This window comes from Triturus cristatus, chromosome 7, assembly GCF_964204655.1.
Source record: "Triturus cristatus chromosome 7, aTriCri1.1, whole genome shotgun sequence".
Taxonomy (NCBI): Eukaryota; Metazoa; Chordata; class Amphibia; order Caudata; family Salamandridae; genus Triturus; species Triturus cristatus.
Genome location: NC_140590.1, coordinates 1,457,286,437 through 1,457,307,673, shown reverse-complemented (window position 1 = coordinate 1,457,307,673; position 21,237 = coordinate 1,457,286,437). Strand labels below are relative to the sequence as shown.

At 43.2% G+C, this 21,237-nt stretch overlaps 1 protein-coding gene and 1 pseudogene across 2 annotated transcripts in view; one reads left to right on the top strand and one right to left on the bottom strand.

The window, feature by feature from the left end:
• The window catches only part of SGK2 (serum/glucocorticoid regulated kinase 2), a 396,404-nt gene that overhangs the window by 367,969 nt on the left and 7,198 nt on the right, over nt 1-21,237 (bottom strand). The window lies entirely within an intron of this gene.
• LOC146812194 (large ribosomal subunit protein eL32 pseudogene) lies at nt 2,529-2,921 on the top strand (annotated as a pseudogene).

Sequence of the window (21,237 nt, the reverse complement as noted above, 5' to 3'; positions counted from 1 at the left end):
TTGATGGCAGGTCCTACCGGTCAGTGATGTCATCTGCACGCGCCCTGTTGCTTTCAAGCTGGGTAGGTACTCAACAGTTACCCCATAACAGCTGCAGAAGTTGAACGAGGCAAGGCTGGTTGCCTGCAGCAGGGGATATTACAAAGTGTGTGTGTCTATATGTGCTTGTGCGTGCTTGTGCGAGTGTGTGGTCAAATCAAACCAGCAGGGAGAAACTGCATCTCACACAAACAAAAAACTCAGCCAAATGAGTTATTTATCAACACAAGATCAGGCAACGGCAACTAACCGTAGCAGAAACTTGGCATGCATGTTGGATTTTCCAGTGGTTAAGCAACTTTTGGGAGGGAGGTGTCGCAATATCAAAACATTAATATCAACCAGCACTTATATTACCTTCACAATATCGACTACTACTATATTGTCGAGGGGCATAATTGTGGCATTAAGAATTGTAAATATATACTTCCCGGTGTATACTTATCTTGACCAAATAGGGGTGGTTAATATATGATCTGGTCAACATTATTGACCTCAATATTGTGATATACAACCTTGTGAGTGCTGTTTGTCATCACTTTCTGCAAGCATCCTGGGGTGGGGGCATTCATGTGTGTGGTTTGCTGGTAAAACAGTCTTACTCTATAACGTTATACTTTTTCACATGTAAAAAAAGCTAAACAAAGTCCCCCAGGGAAAACACTCTGTTGGTCCTAATAAGCAAAACCAAAAGTCAGGTATGGCCGGTGTCAATTAATCACCTTATGGTTCTACAAATAAATAACAATTTTTATTTAAAGGACAAAACTCTGATTGGTAAAGCACCACTCCCACACAGCTTCTGTTGACCAGATTTAAAAGTAAAATATTCCAACACGCACCCTTGTGAAAAGAAACTAAACTAGGGGCCAGATGTATCACCCTTTTTAGTGGTCGTAAACGGGAAATCGGCCTGTTTGTGACAGCTAAAAAGGGTTGTTTTGGTCTGTACAAACCCTCGTTTGCGATTCGGTAACCTATGAGCGACTTGCAAATAGGGTTTGCGAGTCGCTATTGAGAAGGGGCGTGCCGAGGGCATCCCTTCCTAAGCGCGATTCACACTGGTATGTACAATTGTTTTGCGCCTGCAAATGCGGTTGCAAAACAATCGCAGTTACCACCTACTTCCCCATTGTGAATGTATGTGAAAATATTTTGTAAGAGCAGCAGTGGTCCCACGGACCACTGCCTGCCCTTAAAAAATGAAAAGAAAACTTTACATTTTTTACTTTTAAACACATCTTGTTTTCCTTTATGGAAAACAGGCTTCATTTGAAAAAAAAGTGGCTTTATTTAAAAAAGCAAACACAGACATGATGGTCGGTCTGATGTCGCCGGCAGGCCACCATCCCTGTGATGTGTGAGACTCCTTGGGGATCGCAAATTGCGACTTACCTCATTAATATTAATGAGGTATGTCTTTAGCGACCACATTAGGAATCGCAAACAGTGTCTGAGACACTTTTGTACATTCCATTTTGCGAGTCGAAAAATTGAATGGTCGTACATCTGGCCCCATATGTGTAATGATCAAAAACATTTAAATGTATTCAATAAGGAGAAATCTTTTTGAACAAAACATTAAAATCAACTTTTAAAAGCCTACCTCCATTACAATCAGACCAAATTGACCTATAAATAGAAAGATACAGTCTATTCTCCAATTAAAGATGATGTCCATCAGAGCTCCCTGATGGTTTCAGGACGTTTGTCTAAATTGGTGCTGTGAATTGGTTCTGAAGGTCACAACGTGTTCATAGGTCTTATCTGTAGATAGACGTGAAAAATGAACAGGTCGATGCGTTTCAGCTGATGCTTTCCTCAGGACCCATGAAGAGGATGCTAATCCAGCATGCCTCCTCATCATCATAATCATCATATCATCCTTTCAGAAAGAACAATAGATCGGTGGTGCCAAGCTCAGAGTAGGTTTAAGGGCCCCGGGGCACCTGCCAGTAATTGGCGGCAGCTGTCGAAGGCCCACTGGAAAGACAGTATGGACAGCGAGGAGCTAGGCAGGTTTTCTCTAGGGCCATCCGAGGATCAACTTAGACTGCAATGTAGTAACAAAGAAATGTATTACAAAAGCAAGCTGGAATAACTAAAATGGGTCAAAATATTCCAAAGCATGGGACATTGTGTGTCTGAATTAAGGTGCATCAGGGGTTGTAAATTAAGCTTGTACTCCAGCACAAAGAGTGCTGCAGGACAGTGTAGGTGAACGCAGTGGTTCCAGTGTGACTGTAGTAACGTTTGGTTACTATCTGGACCAACACATCCACTATAGCAATCTAACTTTGACATCATAGTCACAAGGTTTGACTCATGTCAGATCCACTCAGTGTTCCAACTGTTTGAAGTTCATTAAATGAATATCGTTGATTTGGAAGTATGGCAATAGAAGATTGTGGCCTAAATGCAGTTTGACAAAAATATTACTTCCGTTGGCGTCTCTGAGAGGAGGAGGAGGACATTTTTGAGCTGCAATCATGGCTGCCCTGAAACCTCTTGTCAAACTGAAACTGCAGACGAAAAGAACCAAGAAGTTAATTCGTCACCAGTCTGATCTTTATGTCAAGATTAAGCATAACTGGGGCATACCAAGAGGTATTGATAACCAAGTGCGCAGAAGATTTAAGGGCCAGCTCCTGATGCCAAACTTGGTTATGGCAGTGATGAAAGGACCAGGCACATGCTATCCTCAGGATTCCAAAGGATTCTGGTACAGAATGAGAAGGAGCTGGAGGTTCTAATGATGAGTAACAGGTCCTTCTGTGCTGAGATCACCCACAATGTTTCATCCCAAAATTGCAAGACCGTTCACAAATCAAATCAAATTCACAAACCCAAACACCAGGTTGTGCAGTGAGAAGAACGAGTAGACTTCCCTTTCCTTTCAGCTGTTATTTGCACATTTGAAACTTGACAAAAATACACTATCCTAAATGTCACTTGCAAAAATTTCACCCCATTGGAGTTGATAAGTGTTAATCTACGCCCAATGAAGCAATATTTGTGTAAAAAATATTTCGACCACAAAATTTATGATGGACAATATTTTTATTATCGATATACATATATATAATAGAGTTGGCTAACAGTGAATCTCAGTTATTCAGCCTCAATGTGGACTTTACAATCAAGATGGTGGGTTTGCATGTGGGCAACATACTGTGGTGGTCCTGGTGTCCTCAGATATCTTGCACTGAGGTTCAGTGTGGGGTAGGCACTATCTCCACGGCGGACTCAGATATGGAAGTCTGGTAGGAAAAAGGTGTCCTCAGTTTGTGCCACACACTTCCATCCTGATGGTTCCCTAAATAATTTCTTTAGGTTTAACTGGTCAAGTGGTCTGCTTTACACTTTGCAGCCTATCCCACTGTTTAGAGGGTTCCTCAGAAGGTGCTAGAGAATCAAGCTTGTTCGCCTCAGATTGGGGGAGGAGATGCCGATCTTTTGGAGCTCGGCCTTCAGCTCCCTTCTCTTATCCCCAGAGTGTGGATCCCCCCTTCACATCAGGTTGGTTGGGTTCTCCACCCCAGTCTTCTGATGCCTTTGCAGCACGTTTGGAAATTGAGCTATGCCAACTGGAGCCCTGTTTACACCCACAAGCAGCAGATGTCCTCTTGGAAGCTGAAAAAGGTGCTACACAATTAATCTATGTGGGCTGCTGGAATAAGTCTCTTGTGTGGTGAGTGTGAGAGATTAAATGCCTTTCAGTCTTCTCCCTTCTAAATTATGTGGTTTGCGTTTCCACTGACCCCAGCAGGCCATGGCCACTATGAAGGGACATTTGTCTGCCTTTGTGTCTCTCTAATCAGCTCTCTTTTTTCAGGTTGCTCTTACTATTGTGCTTTCTAAAAACAGTGTTGCGTTGGTGTCCTGCCACTCATAGGTGGCCCTCAACATTGTAAACAGTTGCAGCACCACGGTCAGGGTTGGAATGGTGGGTGCATGCACGTCTAAAATCTTCTTAATGTTATAGGTTAGTTGCCTCAAAAGCAACATGTCAAATGTCATTGAAGCTAATGAATTTACACAAATAACAATCCACCCTTAGAGGCCTACTGGCTTTGACATATGCTGTTTGCAAGAAGTAACGCAGGCCTAATTTTCATCCTAAATACATCAGATAAATGGTGCCTAAAATAACGTTGTCTAATGGACTAACAAAAAGGTTATAGAGATCATCGGTTCATTTGAGAAAATTATTTGACACCACACAGCAGCAAATAGGCATAGAGTCATAAAATTGCAAATACGTACCCAATTACATTTGAAAAACTACTCTACAACCCCATTTACAAAAACTTAACAAGGATTATCACAGTGAAAATCTTCTTTCTCCTGGGTTTGTCAGAAGAGGTAACCAACACCAAAACTTTGCCTAAAATGGTATTCTGTGAGAAGATTTCAAGTAATAAACACCTTTTATGTAGCCTTTAACCCAGCGTAATAACAACCCACCCTTAAAAATCAATACTCTAGATATGTATTACTCAATATAGATATACCAGCCATATTGCCTTGTCATACCTTTCATAATAGAGACTCATCACATTTAAAATAACTTTCCCTAAGGAACACACGAGGCCAATATACTTATTCATCAGCTTGCCACTATAACCAGTTCATGCCTACTAAACTGACAGTACGCTTTGCTACAAAACAGCTATCCGGCCTCCCACCATACATTTCCAACTATAAAGGAAATAACTGTTTGCAAAACAATATAAAACCCCTTTTTCGAGGGGTGAAAAAGGCTTAGCATAGTTAAAATCTGCTACCTCCTTGGTTTGTTAGGGGGATAACCAGCACTGAAATCTTTGCCAATTACGGTGATCTGCCAATTTACATGTAAAACATATCTGTCAAAAAGCATAAACACAATATAATCTTTTTTTTAAACTTATTTATCATATGTACATATTAAGAAAATGAAAAACATACAGCAAAACCCATGCAGGGGGAAAACAAATAGCAATTGGTCAGTATGTGAGAAAAGACTAAAAAGAGTGTGTAGAGACCACCCAAATGGGGTCTTAGCAAGCACAAATTACAACAGAATAAAGGGGCTCAACAAATGGAGATTATGATATCCTTTAGAGGTAGGAAGTCCAGCCGGCAAAGTATGGAAATCTATGTCTATTCCTCAGTGTCCAGCTTAGCAGGTACTCCAGTAGTGGTTGCCAAATATCTTTCGGTCTGGCATTAGGAGGTTATATCATATTATATATTTTTCACTGGTCGTGTCACAGTAAATCATACTGATCTACCAGGTAGCATCAGAAGGACAAACATTACCATCCCAGTACAATGCTACCTCCCTCTTAGCCAGCAATAAAGCCATAGCAGCAAATCTGCGTATCCCCTTTAGCATCTCTACCACATATCCCAGTAGTGCCAGGAGGGGGTCCGGCGTGAGGGAAACCTCCGTCACTTATCTTTTTTTCTAAGCATGTTTTTATTCAATACTGCACATGTATCACATTACATAGCGACCTATCAGGCCGTGAAACAACGAAGAAGGATAAAGAACCACAAATTAGCGCACAGTCCGTACAAGTAGTGCAGGGTATCACAGCTGTCTAAATGTTTGCCCATGTGCTTCGCTCCTAAGCGTCATCGCTGGGCATACATTGTCTTGTGCGAAATACAGAACAACTCTCAAAGAGAGAAATTATGCGCAGTACAAGCCAACATAACAATCCAAAACTATAATAAAAAACTTTGCAACAACAGGTGCGGGCGATAGCCTCTAATAGGAGAGAAAAGGAGAACTAAAAAGGATCATCAGGCAGAGTAACAGGCATGGAAAGGTGTAAAGCCCCTCAGTTCCCTGGGGGTACTGCAACAGTGGATATGAGCGAAGTCAAGTGAAAAACGTACCCGGGGTAGCAATCTAGAGCAACACAGTCTGTTGAAATAAAAGCATATACTTTCAGCGGTGTCGTGATACCAATTAGGGGCATGTGTAAGGAACGGCTTGTGAAAACGAGTTACTGTCCTCCCCCTTGGTGGAAACACAGGAGACGCAGGTGTAAAAACGATGAAGTTTATTTCATGAAGTACAGGAAAGGACCCCAGCCACAGCTGTCGTCCTGAACACCTTCTGTCACACTCCATGCAGGGAGCTCACCTCAGAACGTTCACCACTGTGACATTCTACAGCATGTCACAGTGGTGCAAACCAATATGATCGCAGGGGAGGGGGTGAGCGGCATGACCAGGTTTCCCCCTACAGCAGAGGATACCACACTGCTCTCTTTCATCACCCTGAACTCACACTCCGAGTCAGTGCCTCCCCGCTGTCTGCCCAGTCTCCAGTATTCCTACCCACTCATCACACACAGCCATAGGTTGTACATTAGCTCAGTCAGCCCAGCAAGGGGTCATCCTCCAAAGTCAGTGCGGGGGTAGCAAGGTCCATTAACAGCGGGGAAGCCTCAGCCCCCTCACCCTGAGCCTCAGCTGTCTGTAGGCTTTCCAGCATACCTTTCCACATTTCCAAGTCATGCTCCGCGTTCTCACCAGTGCGAAAGGATCGTAATCGACACTCCTTGGCCACACCCCATTCACGCAAATCTGAACCTCCATCACTAAGGAAAGTTGGGTGAAAACCTTGCACCAGTTTGTAGCTATATGCGTGCATGGTCCTGTTAAATGTGCAAAGTCTGCCTCGTTTGCTTGGCACTTAGAGCACATGGAGGATCTCGCAGGGTCCAGCTGGGACAAAGCGCACTGATCAATCAATTTCACCTCACATGCTATAACTATGCAGATGACACACAAATACTCCTTAAACTGGAAAGTCCCAAAGACATTGGAAAATCACCAATTTTCAGTTGTCTCAGAGCCGTGGATCAACAGATGACATGAAGCCATCTCAAATTGAATGCTTCCAAAACGGAAATACTCACATGTGGCAATTTGAAACATGATGACCCACTCACCGCATAGCCTGATGATCTGGGAAAACCGCTTAATGTATCAAAGTATGGTAAGAAACCTCTGAATGACCATGGACTCCAAGTTATCAATGAATGCCCAAGTGGGCATTCATAGCATGATCAAGCTTCGTTACTATAAAAACTCTGCGACTCATCTTCCCCCACCTGGGATTTCCACACAAGGTTCAAGCTACCATCTCTCTTGTTCTGTCTAAACTTGATTACACCAATAGCCTCTACAACAGATCACCTTTAATAACTATGACAAGACTACAACAGATTCAGAACTCTGCTGCCAGACTACTCTTACATATAAATCCACAATCCCATATCTCCCCTGCCTTGAAAGATCTACATTGGCTACCAGTTACCAGAAGATCCACATTCAACTGCTTTTTATCACACACAATGCGATACATGGAACAGGACTGCTCTTCATCGGAATAAAATCACCCAATATATTCAACAAAGGAACCTCCGCTCTAGATTGGCACCTCGCCTTAAAATCCCACAGTACAAGAAAAAAAACATAGGTGGCACATCCTTATCTTTTCAAGCAGCCAAATTATGGAACTCTTTACCCCAAAAATAAGATCCATGGATAAACACCTTATCGTCAGAAGACTACTCAAAAGTTGTCTCTTTCTCATATAACCACCATATTCAAACATACGTATACAGCATATCCCTCTGTATATAAGCATTTATTTGGACTATAGATGTGTACCTACATATGTATGCTTAGCATATATGTGTATAATAATTATGTTTTAAAGATATAGATATTTGTTAGTTCCTCCACTTCCACTCTGACTCATCTCAAACCTCATTCTACTACTCTCTCCAATTTATTACCCTATTTCCCACCCTATACCTCGCTCAATATATCCTTTACCTCAACTCTCTGACTCATCTCAAACATCATGCTACTACTCTTTCAAATGCATTACCCTATTTCATGCCCTATATCCCTCCCAATATATCCTCTATCTCCTCTCTCTCACCCATTCCAACCCCCATACCACTACTTTGATCCACAAAATAACTCTTTCCAAACTCTTCTTTCCTCTACCCCTCCTTACATCATCTCATACCTCTTTTGCAATTCAGATCTCCCACACAAACCTTGCTAAAATCCTTCCCTCTGACTCTTCCCCTTCCACCTCCCCTTTATTCATCGTAAACTACTACTATAAACACCATTAAAAAAAAACGTTCTCGACCCTTCCCTCTTCCGTCCCTCCACTATTCCTTTTCCATCTAAATGACAGACTAACATGTCTACTGCTCAAGTTAATTTCATATTTTCCTATACTAATTCCCCATTAATCCTGTGTGGGTTCCGAAGTAGTGTGCTACCCGACAAAAGCGCTTCAACACCTCATCAGGGTTAGCAAGCGCTCCATAAATGCAAACCCTTCACTCTTCTATCCCCCCACTGTCCATTTTCAACACAAACAACACACTAACTTATCCACCGCTCAAATTAATTTGATATTCCCCTATTCTAATTCCCCATAAATCCTGTTTCGGTTCCGGAGTAGCATGCTACCTGCCGTAAAGCACTTCAACCCCTCATCAGAGGTAGCAAGCACTATATAAATGCAAACACTTCCCTCTTCTATCCCTCCACAATCCTTTTTCAATCAAAATAACAGACTAACATGTCCACTGCCCAATCAAATGAACTTCACATTTTTATATACTAATTCACCACAGATCTGTTTTCGGTTCTGGAGTAGCGTGCAACTCACCGAAAAGTGCTTCAACACCTCATCAGGAGTAACAAGCGCTTTATAAATGGAAACTCTTTCCTCTTCTATCCCTCCTCTATCCTTTTCAGTCCAAATAAAAGACTAACATATCCACCGCTCAAATTAATTTCATATTTCACTATACTTATTCACCACTAATCCTTTTTGGGTTCCGGAGTAGCGTGCAACTCGCCGAAAAAGCACTTTGATGCCTTGTCAGGGGTAGTAATGCAATTACAATGTTACAATGTATGTTATGTTATTTTACTGCTAAGAAGACAGCAGTATATCAGCAAAGGATTGTGGCCCTTGCAAGAGCTTTAGGTAAACTAGAAAAGCCCCACCCCCCTCTGGATTTCCAGGCCTCGATTATCACAAGGTTTAAGATTCTTAATTGTTGCTAAATAAGGAAATCAGAACTACAACTTGTTTCTTTCTCCTTTCAACTCAAATCCCCTCCACTAGCTGCTGCTCGGTCAGAGAGTAATAGTTGCTGGAATGTTGACAGCAGAACAGCCAGTGCTCTCAAAATGATGTGTGCCTTGCCAAAGCATGTGATAGCAGCATTGTTGACCTTGGAGCCGGTCATAAATCCTGGTTACTGCCCCTTCCCTTGCTTATGTAACTCAGGCGCATAAATCACTGGAGGAAATATCACTGGCTGACTTTGCTGATAATGATGGACAATAATTCTCATAAGAGACCCTGGTGGAACCCATGGCAAGTTCCCATCATCGCTGTCTTCAGTGGTAGTATAATTAGGTATCTAAGCTCTACATAGCTGTAATGATGAGAGTTAACCAGTTAGTAAGTTTATTATTTATTACGCATAACAACAAAACACTAAGCTTAAATAATAACAGAACACTAAGCTTCAAGACAAAAAAATCAAAAACAAGTAAGACAGACACATAATTTACAGATAAAAGGCAGTAAAAGCAAAAGTTTCCTAAAAGGTAGAAAATCAGCTATAGAAAAGTTCAAAGTACAGCATACACATGAATATATGATTCTTACTAAAGCACTCCAAATTTTTTGTAATGTGAAACATTTTGCAACCCTAACCAAATCGATATTTTGCAGATATTTTCATTTCAATGAATGGTTACTTGTGGGAAAGTCTACCCTCCTCTCTTCCTTTGAGGCATAAACGACCAAATTGCCTAGGAAGCAAGCCTCAGCAGAGAAATCAGGATACAAATACTGATCTACAGATGACACTGCCAACAAGGCCAGTGCTTAATTTGAGCAGGTGGTTTTCGGTGCTCGGCACCGGCACTTAATTGTCAACACCAGTCCTTGTGGCAGTGTACCACAAGGTGGCGCTGACTGAGATGATCACAACAACAGTCAATTATTAATTCAGTATACATTAAAAATGACTATCACCTGCCGCCCAAGTCATTCTTATACTTTGGGGGCCTGGAATAGTCCAAATTGTCACACTTTTAGGAGTGTGATGGCTAGTAGACTGATGCAATGTGTGGTCCAAGCTACAGTGCCCTACTGACAAGAGTCCTGCCACTTTTTTTTTTTTATAAATTAAGCACTGAACAAAGCTGCTTCTAAACCGCACATGTTCATGGGTATATTTCCGGTTCCATGTGCTGGGCTCAATGTATGGTCAGCTCCAGTGGCGGCCGCTATTTACCAGGGATGGCGGGGTGGCGTAAATTAAAATAAGAAATAATAAAATGAAACAACACTTACCTTCCGGCCGGCCGCTGCCTCTCAATCCGCTCGCCACTGCCTCTAGCTGGAAGCAGGAACCAGGAAGCCCCCAGGCTCCTGACTCCCCAAGCCAATCACAATGCTTCAAAGCAGTGATGTGATTGGTTTGAACACTGTGGTTTGGCCCTCAGACAGGGAATGGGGGCCTGGGCATGTTCTGCATCTAGGCTGTAATGCATCCTGGGTACAGAACATGCAAAGAGCGCATGACTGTTATGGTCGACCCGAGAGGGCAGGCCAAACAGTTATGGGCACTTTAGAGTGGAGCATAAATCCTCCTCCTGGCCCCTGCCCTGGCAGTCCAGCCCCACCCACACCAGGAAACGGAAAACTAAAACGATAATAAAATTGGTTATTATTATTTTAGTTTTCCTTTAATTACTGCTTGCAGAGAAGTGGGGTGACGCTCCTCTGCTCTCTCTGGCAAGTCATGCTGAACATTAATGGTTTGGTGGGCTCAATCACTATCACTGTCGTGCAGATTTCTCGCAAAAAATGCTTTTCATAACCCATCTGACTTAGAACTGCAATTATAAAGGTAGTGGAAAAGAGTTAAGACGCCATGCAGATTTCTTGCTGTTTGCCGTGCCATATAATACGTTAGATTGGTGTCTTCTGCTGCTCGCTCCAGGCTTGCCAGAAGCCTTTGCGACGGCTGGCACAAAAACTTAATGGGGGCCCCTTGAGGAAGTTTTTTTGTTTTTGACAGGTGCCAGAAGCACCAATTTCTTGAAAATAAAAAATGCACTCCAGAGAAAGAGAAAACGTGGCATCTTGTGCTGTCTACTGGTCGATCCACTTAAGTAACGTCTGTACTAATTGTGATGCTATACTTCCTTAATTTATTAAAATCTAAAAATAAAATTTGGCTGAAGCATTTCAGGAACCTGAAAAACACAGAGCGAGTGGGATGGGTATGCCCAGACGTGGGTCCGGTGCTCTCCATGCCACTGGAGTCAAGCTATCCTGGCTGATGAGGGGTGAAACCTTGAAACCGGTTCTAGGATGCTTGTTTCCAGTCCAAGGAGGACCTGGCCAGGCAGTTCGGGCTGGGCTGTTCCCACTGGGCACAGGGTCATATGGCTAGGTTCAAACTGGAATGGCATGGTGTAGTAGGGGAGCAAAAAAACGATGGATTTAGGCCCAGATCTATGTACTGGGGTGAATGTATGACGTTGTTCTGCATTCTGTCCATCAATTGTTCTTTTTGCACATGTCCTGAATACAGCATGTCTCGAAGCGACATCGCAAGTGCTACCTAGATGAGACCTCAAAAGACAGATATCGAAACAAGTCCCTATAGTGTCTTCCCTTTTTGTCTAAATATAAATTGTACTTGCCTTTCTGTCACACATGGAGATGCATGGACGTTTTGACATGGGGCTAAAGCAACACAGTGGGTAACGTTGCTTAATTTTGATATCCACAATCAGGGCCACTGGAACTATGTGACTGGAGAGAGCCACAACATGCTGAAGGGTTGAGTAGATTATGTGGCAAGAAAAGGAAAATTATGTGGCATACTGTGGCACACTTTGTAATAGTATTACTTCATTATTTTGTCATTTTTAAACTTGTTAACACTATCTGGGCATTGGTTGCACCTCTTCAGTACTAGTTTAATGCCCAAATATAGAAACAAGCATCCAAAAGGTAATCAGTGGCAGCAACATGGCTCATTGCATTTTTAGTAATGTTTGAACTCCTTGAGCTGGAAACAAAACCTTTTTTTCTGTTCAAATCTGCATATTATGTGGCAGATGTTGGATTATGTTCAAATGTGACATATCTAAAATTATACAAAAGTCGCCGCAGCTGCACAATTGCATAATTCCAGTGGCCCCTGTCCATGAGATACTATTTCATTCACTTGAATAGTATAGTTATTCCCTTCGTACACTTAACTCTACAAGAATAGTGATACCAGGAATCCAAGGCGTATCATATTTTTAAATCTAAGCCTTTAATGCTTATGGCCCATGACAATGGTAGTGTAGCTACTGTTAAATATCTTGTTTCTTGCTGTTAATGTTTATTCTTCGCCTAGTAAGACTATATTTATGAATTTGTCATGGTCGGGATTCTATTGACAAGCATTAGGCCATGTCTTCATTTACATAACATCTATTTAGGTTTCTGGAATGTTTCTTAGGCCACACCCCTTTTAGATTGCCTCACTTTTTTAATCCCACTTACAACGCTGTTTCAAAGTTTTCACCCAACCCCTCCCTTTGTCATGACATTTTCGCTATGACCCCCTTATATGGATTGCTTTATACCGAAGAATTGCAATGGAAAGCTCAGACTAGAAAAATATGTTCAGGTCAAAGCAGAGACCAGCTGGTCTATAAGGAAATTAAACTAAACATCAAGACAGTGGCTCTGGAAGAGGAGTCAGGCATATGTCAGACTCAAGTGGCTGATTCCTCCTTCAGGGTTACTTGACTCTTGAGAGATCTCCTGAATTATTCTGATTGCCATAGAGATCAGAGCACCACATTCACGTGATCCTCGTCAAATCTCTTACCAACATAGACCTATGCTGTGGCCTATAGGTGTTTCTATGCAGGGGGACTCTACAAGCTGGTAGTGCCGTGGGCGAATGTATGACGTTACAATATAAACATTTACAACGCATTCCTTTACAATGCAGTTTTTACATCGCAACATCATTTCCAATGCATGCTTTTACAATGCATGCCACCACAACGCATTCTTAGAAACTACATTTACAACGCATTCCATTACAAAGCATACTATTACAACGCATACCATTACAATGCATACCATTACAACGCATATATTTCTTTATACACATATTACTTTTTACAGTAGGGTAAGTGTTGAATAGTGTAGGGGTAAAAATTACTATTCCCACTCCAGTGAGTGCAACAGTAGGGTAAGTGTTGGATAGTGTTGGGGTAAAAACTACTATTCCCACTCCAGTGAGCGCAACAGTAGGGTAAGTGTTGGATAGTGTAGGGGTATAAATTACTATTCCCACTCCAGTGAGTGAAACAGTAGGGTAAGTGTTGGATAGTGTAGGGGTAGAAATTACTATTCCCCATTACTTACCTTATAATGTGTTGTAATGGCATGCGTTGTAGTGACATGCGTTGTAATGACATGTGTTTTAGTGACATGCGATGTAATGGGTGCGTTGTAATGGCATGCAATGTAAAGGATGTTGTGTTGTAATGACTGCATTGTAAAGGTAGTGCGTTGTAATGACTGCGTTGTAAAGGTTGTTTCCCGCCATGGGCTGTTGTTCCCCTAAAAGTGTACAGCCCCCATTCCCAAAAGGACCCTAATGATGACCTTCTCAGCGTTAAGTATCTTTTACCAGCACAGGAAGTCTTGAAGTATAGTTATTCCTTTCTGTGACCCTGAGGTCCCTGTACCACTTCCTTCCAATTCCAGAGTGTTTGTCCCTTGAGAAAGCCCCTCAGCCCTCTGACTGGACTATCCCCCTCTCCTTCAGCCTGCTTGGCGTTTACTGTGCCCTTTTCCTGAGCCCTCTGAGCATCTACTAAATCCTTCCCTAAAGCCTTCGGGCGATCAATACGGCCTTCATCTGAACTCTGTGAGTGAGTGTGCACTATGCCCTTCTCCTTATCCTACTGAGCGTTCACTATTGACCTCTGAGCGCTCACTGTGGACCTCTCTTCAGCCCTCAGTGTGCTCAGTGTGCCATTTACCTTGGCCCTCTGAGCGCTCACTGTGGACTTCTCGTCAGCCCTAAGTGTGCTCACTGTGCCATTTACCTGGGCCCTCTGAGCGCTCACTGTGGACTTCTCGTCAGCCCTAAGTGTGCTCACTGTGCCATTTACCTGGGCCCTCTGAGCGCTCACTGTGGACTTCTCGTCAGCCCTAAGTGTGCTCACTGTGCCATTTACCTGGGCCCTCTGAGTGCTCACTGTGGACTTCTCGTCAGCCCTAAGTCTGCTCACTGTGCCATTTAGCTGGGCCCTCTGAGGGCTCACTGCACCCTTTCCCCGAGTCCTTAGAACGCTCGCTGTGCCTTTCTCCTAAGCCCACTGCATTGTCGCTGCACCCTTCTCGTGAGCCATCCTGGTGCTCCCTAAGGCCTTCATTGTAGCCCTCTGAGTGTTCATTGTGTCCTCACCCAGAGCAGATGTCCAAGTGGGCAGGATCAATTTGAAACCACATTCCTACTCTTTTTCTAATCTTATCAAAACAGTTCCCATAATTTTTGTTAGAAAAAGTAATAGTTTCTTCAAATTAATGCCACCCAGGGGTTTCTTAGGGTGAAAGGGAAGAAAAGGGCTCCTGCACTATGAATTGAGAAAAGGGAGCGATAGCTAAATAAGCAACAAACCTTCTGTCCAGGGTGCCTGCTATTAAAAGATGTAAATGTGCCCAATTTGTTATTTTTTCAATTTCTTTTTTCAATTTTGTTTATTGCATTTTACAGAGCATATTCAGCAATGATACAATAAATGTTCAGATATAAATGAAGTAAAGGAACGTACAACAACAAACAAGGCGAGACATCCCCATCATTATTGTCTGGATACATTACATCATCTTCCGTTCGTGCACTGATTATGCCATTCATCTTAATCATATTGAACACTGTATTGGTCTGGAGTCCATCGGAATGGTAGAAGGACAAGCAGTGTCGTAGGGGGCAGTAACGTTAGATCCGAGTAAAGGATCGCAACCATGCAAAGCAGATGGCGCAGGGTATCAGGTGCTTTCCCTTAGTGGTCTGGCTCAGTTGTTCCCACCTTCCGGTTCTCCTATCTCTTTCCCACTCAGGTATTGCTGCTATAGTCCCCCAAACCCATGGGAATGCACTGAGGTGACATCAGCTCATTTTATGTGTCTGGCTGTGTATTGCAATGAAGCATATCAGCCCTCCAATCAATGATACGCAATATTGGCCCCTTGGCCCAGCGCATAGCTCTACACTTGGCGTGCAACAGATCCATTGCCACTAGACTCCTACAGCTTGCATCTACCTCCTTATCATAACCGAGCAGGGCGATCAGTGGATTTGGTTCCAGTACATGTCCCATAATATCACTCAACACAGAGAAAACCTTCCCCCAAAATGGCAAAATATCGGGACACTGACATGCCACGTGGATGAACCCAGCAACATGTGCCCCATTAGTTCATCAGCAAATCTAAAGTTGCTTAGGTGTCAGACGTGGCTTTATTTAATAGAATCATCTGAAGATTCACGGTGGCTAAAGAGTTATTCTTCAGAGGGCTGCTGTAAGGGAATTAATAGTTCGGGAATGGGTCCTTTAACTGGAAACCTGTAAAAGTGCTTCCCCATACTTCTTGTTTACACTGAGAGTCTCCAACCTTTTCTGTAATAAGAGCTACCCATGTTCAATAAAAGTCATCCCGAGCTACTAATATTATTATTACTGTAATAGTTACACCTTCGTAGCAAGATTATATTCGTGGCCACTGTATGCAAGATTACGAGCAGTGATCACCTCAGTTCAGCAGTAATGTAAACAAGCATTGGCATAGCCAATAGGTCTTGCCTTTGGGACCTTACAAGTGCTTAGCCAGAGCTATTGGCTTGTTTTTAAGATATGTGACCCAACCGGTGCCTAAGAAGAAAAGAGAGCGTTTGATGTACCCAACGATTGGAGATCTTGTAAGTGTAAATTAAAACAATACAAAAACCGTAATGTTTTAGTAAAATGTGTGGCGTTTTCAATATATCAACTTTAGAAGGCTGAGGGACTGAGATGGTGCAAATAGCAAAGTACACAACGTTTGGCTGAAGCAAAGTACTGTGTTTTCATTGTGTAGTTACATTTTTTTTTTATAGCCACCCTTTCACATTTCCAGCACCCATGTGCTGTGCCTGTTTTAACATATTTCTTTCACCATAAACTTCTGTTTGTTAAGGTCCTGCAATGCACACTAGTGGGCATTTTGTGAAACCATGTTGTTGCTGAAAACGGGAACTTTAAAACGTATTACTGCTGGCCAAAGACAGAGAAGACAATGTGTTCTAGCTGTGGACCATAATACCGCACCAGGCCAATCACCGGGAAGTGCCCTGAATATCATCTGTTTGCAGCACGTGGGTCCACTCAATTAGGAGATGCGAAAGTACTGTGTTTATGCTGTGCTGGCGCTGGCTGTGCTTCTGGCTGATAACAGTTTGCAGTAATGACCCATGGTACTGTGCGCATGGACGGGGCTCCGCCTCTCGGTGGCTCAGACGGGTTTATTAGATTCTGTTTCCGACAGGCTCTGATCAACTTCCACGTTAAATATGTTACTAATGTGCAGCATGTACAGAAATACTGAAAGCAATCGGGCTTTTAAGAGAAGGCAAAGCCCAAATGATGCAAAATGAAATGTCCTCTTGACTCACAGAAGTGTGTTGACGGCAAGTGGGCAGTACCATAAGGCTATTGGTGGAAGGGGGAGCTGGTTGCCAAGCTCGAGTTGCTTTGGAAAACCAGTTACCGGCCAGTTCTAACATTCCCTGACTCAGCTGAGGGACTACCGGTCTAGATTAATCACATTTACAGTGTGTTTTATACAGCACTCGCTGTCAATCCTTCAGCCCCGTGCCGCTGTAATCCTTAAGTGTCAATAGGAAGAGAAAAAAAAAAACATGAAATAAACACAATTGTTGAAGGATGAACACAGCTTGGTAGTTAGTGGCCATAGGAGAAAATCCGAACAGACCCGTCAGAAATTGTGTTTTCTGTATATGTGTGTGTTTTCACAACAAATACAACAAGCATTTGAAAAAAGCATGACGCGTTATGTTTAAATAGTAACCTGATCCACGACAAGGAATGCAGCTGCCACCCTGCGCGCCGCTGCTCGCTCCCGAGAGCAAAACGCCATGGAAGTGAACATTAAAAAAGAGGTGGCACATGCACCCGCCTTTAGCCATTTGCGTGCTTTCATTATTGAAAGACACACAGAAAAGCGAATCCTATGTGTAGGAGGAGTCAGACCCACACGGAGTAAACACAAGAAGCCTCGCAGAGCAGCGCATTTGCGCGCTGCTAGGCTCGACCTAAAAAGTCCTTGTCAATGTGGAATAACTCTACATGAGTAATACATAGCAAACATGGCTGCAGTGGCCTTAGCACCAAGGTAATAATATTAGAAACAAGTCTCCCCAGCATCACACATTTGACCTCTAAGATATCAACTTTAAATATATTTTGGAAATTCACCTATATTTCTCCAAACATCAGCTAATGAGTTCTGAAAATACATACATTTTTGTCTCAAATACACAGTGTACAACTTTGTTATATATATATATATATATATAAATCTGAATTCAACTAAACAAAGCTAATTTAGTAGGCTGACTGCACACAAAAGAGCTGCTTGTAGGTAGCTTAAGAGCTAGCTACCAGTAGCTCACAAACCTACTCGTTGGAGAAGCCTGAACTTTATGCACTTAAGCCGGTGACCCTGAGCTCTGGGAGTGCTCAATTTGCCTTTCAGCTTAGTCCTCCGAGTGGTTAATGTGACATCTGAGTGGTCATTGATCCTTTCTGCTGAGCCCTCAGTGTCAATTGTGCCCATCACCCTAACTCTTTTAGTCTGTCCTCATTAATTCCTGTGTCCTTTCCTAAACCCCTTTGATGCGCCCACTGCCTTTTCCATGCATCCCCTACATTATCACTAGCTACCGACCTCAACCTTCTAAGGGCTCCATTATGAGTTCTCCGTTACCTCTGCAGGGAGAGATTTGGATACTGGGCGATGTCTCCCCATGAGATAATGGAGATAGAAAGTTGATTTCCCAGAATGAGGAATAACATGTAGGCCCTAAAATGCAATCCAATTCTCAATGTGTTTCCCCTTCCAAGAGAAACAGGCCCAAATCCCAGTCCATTTGCCATGCGCTCAAATAGCTGGTAAATGGTGGGGGGGCATATTATCTGCCCATGGAGGGGCCGTGGGAGCTGCAGCTCCCTGCTGGAGGATGTGAGCCGCCAGGTGCTGGGCGCGGCAACTGTCTACAGCCCCGTAGCTCCACAGATGTCTCAATGCAAGGGAATTCCCTAGAATCACTTTCTATAGAACCACAATAATAAAAGTTTTTGCAGTAGGGCCCACCAGCACTCTTTTATGGGTACTGAGACCTATTTTTCATCATCAGAATGGCATCCAGAGAAAGTCAGAAAAGAGAAGAAGAGAACAATAGGAAAGCAGTGACAAATAGAGAAAGTAGTGATGAAAGAGTGGAATAAAGAAACAGAAAGCGTAGGGTTGGGGCTGGTGAGAAGACATTGAGTGGAACTAAGATTAAGGTGTCTTAGAAATCGCCAAAACCACTAGCATGCGCTAATGAAAAACTTCAGGCCACTGTCCATGTCTTTTGCTGTCTCAGCCGGCATTACTCGTGGGTGGGGAGGGGGGGGGCGGGGTGTCGCGCAGGGAGGGGGGATTAATTTAAAAGAAACTTTTTTTTTAAAACTTAGCTTCGCCTTTGGTCCGGCGTTGCTTATCCTTCTCTCTCTGCTCTCCGAGTCCCAGGAAGCAGGCAGCCTCCCTCTCCTGCATGCAGCCTGCATGGAGAAAATGGGAGAGTGTGTATGACTGGTTTGGTCGGCCCTGGAGCCGACCAAACAGTCAGCGCCCACAACAGTGGGCAAGCCTCTCCTCCCATGCCCTGCAGCGGGACCGCCCACCCGCCCGCCCCCAACCAAACCCTTCTTTCTGCTTTCTTGCAGTGCGAGAAGCAGAAACATAAAATGGTATTCATGATACCATTTTATGTTTCTGCTTCTCACACTGCGAGAAAGCAATGGGGCGACGCTCCTCCGCCCACATGGAGGAGCCGCCCCATGTCTTTTGTTACAAATTAGAACATTGGAATGTTGAGAGCTCTATTGAAGACAATGGAGTAGCTCCGGGCCTAAAGTGGCTGGGATAAGCCAGGAGCTCCAAAGTTCGTCTTCATGTTTCTTGCTTTTTAATTCTACTCTTAGAGGGTGGAAATCTCTATTGGCCCTATTGTCTTTCTGCCTCAGGTTACACCAGTTGTTAAAGGCTCTCTCCCTCATTAAAGGCCCCTGCCTGCTGCTCTGGCCTACAACTCGGGTTCAGGGCATTTAACAACCTGTAATAGAGCCCTCGGCAATTGGCTATAAGGCTATATTAAAACATTGCAATGTCCAAAACAGATAAGATGCCTAAACCTGACACACTATTCATTAAAGTTAGTGTAGGTGAAAGAAAACACAAAACCTGTAAGAGTCAACCTCAGGGGCGTCTCCTCCATGTGGACGGAGGAGCGTCGCCCCACTGCTTTCTCGCAGTGTGAGAAACAGAAACATAAAATGGTATTATAAATACCTTTTTATGTTTCTGCTTCTCGCACTGCGAGAAAGCAGAAATTAGGGTTTTGTTGGAGGCATGCGGGTGGGCGGTCCTGCTGCAGTGCAGGGGAGGAGTGGCTTGCCCACTGTTATGGGCGCTGACTGTTTGGTCGGCCCCAGGACTTTCCAGTTTTCTCCATTTAGGCTGCACCTACCCTGCATGGAGAAAACGGCCTCCCAATAGACGCCTCTGCGGTCGGCGTCCCAGCCAATCACAACGCTGCCATTGCAGCGTAGTGATTGGCTTATGGAAGGAGATGCAACGCAAGACCGGAGGTGAAGGTAAGTTTATTTTTATTTTTTAATTACCCCCACCGCACCTCCCACCCCCTCACCACCCGTGAGTCATGCCCGCCAAGACTGGTCAACTTTCTTTGAATTCAAAGCATATCAGTGTTACCTGTTGCACGATCCATTTCCAGATATCACAGAAGAACTAGTGGCAGCTGTTGACAGTCTTGTTCTTTATAAAACAATTGTGCCAATTCATCAAAATTGGTAGCCAAGAGAGCTTATATATTGTCACATGAAATCATTTTTAAGGGAAGGTAAACAGTTACATCACAGAATAGGCTTCCTTTAGAGGTAGTTGTTGCTCCTGCTATCATCTCTTCTATTGACACGTGTGGGTAGCAAGATTGTTTTTTTAAACTAGAAAGGATACAAAGGGATGATAAATGGTTGACTTGATCATGGTATTTAATCACAGGGATTAGCAATCCTCTTTGTAAAGCTGGGGGTGAACAAGCTATGTGCCATCTCATAATGAAATAAATATGGGGGCAATAGCCCTTACCTCCAGGGAGATAGCGCACCATAGTGGCTATAATGGGAAAGTGTTGGAAAACTTACGTTTTGTCTCATTTCTTGCCTAGAATGATAGGAAAGAACAGGCCAGCTTTAGCACTGTTGGCGCCTGGTGCGAAATTCATTTTTAGAATCAAGTCCTGTGCACACGCATTAGGTTGATGGTTTTGGTGTGAAAACCAATATTAGCGAACTTTTCTTCCAGAAATTATGAAGGTCGACATTAGGAGTATCTTAATGGGGATTTTTATATCAATCCAGATCAAAACAGAAAGAAAAACCAGCCGACATTTGTTTTGTCACAACGTGGTACAATTGTGACTCTTCAGGGCTGGGAAGGACACAAAGCATAAGATAAAATACATAAATACAAGCAGCCAAACTTTGACGCATAAAACAAAAAAAACACAAAATACGTAAAGGGGTGTGGATTTCGGAGACACCTCTGATCTCGTGGATACCCTATGGCATGAAAAGTACAAAAAACGTGACTTCACAGCACACAAAGAGAAGCGTCTCGTGAATCAAATCGTGTATACGTGGTGACGTAGATGGAGGAAAAATTGTAATATAAGGAGCACAACATAAATCTTATCT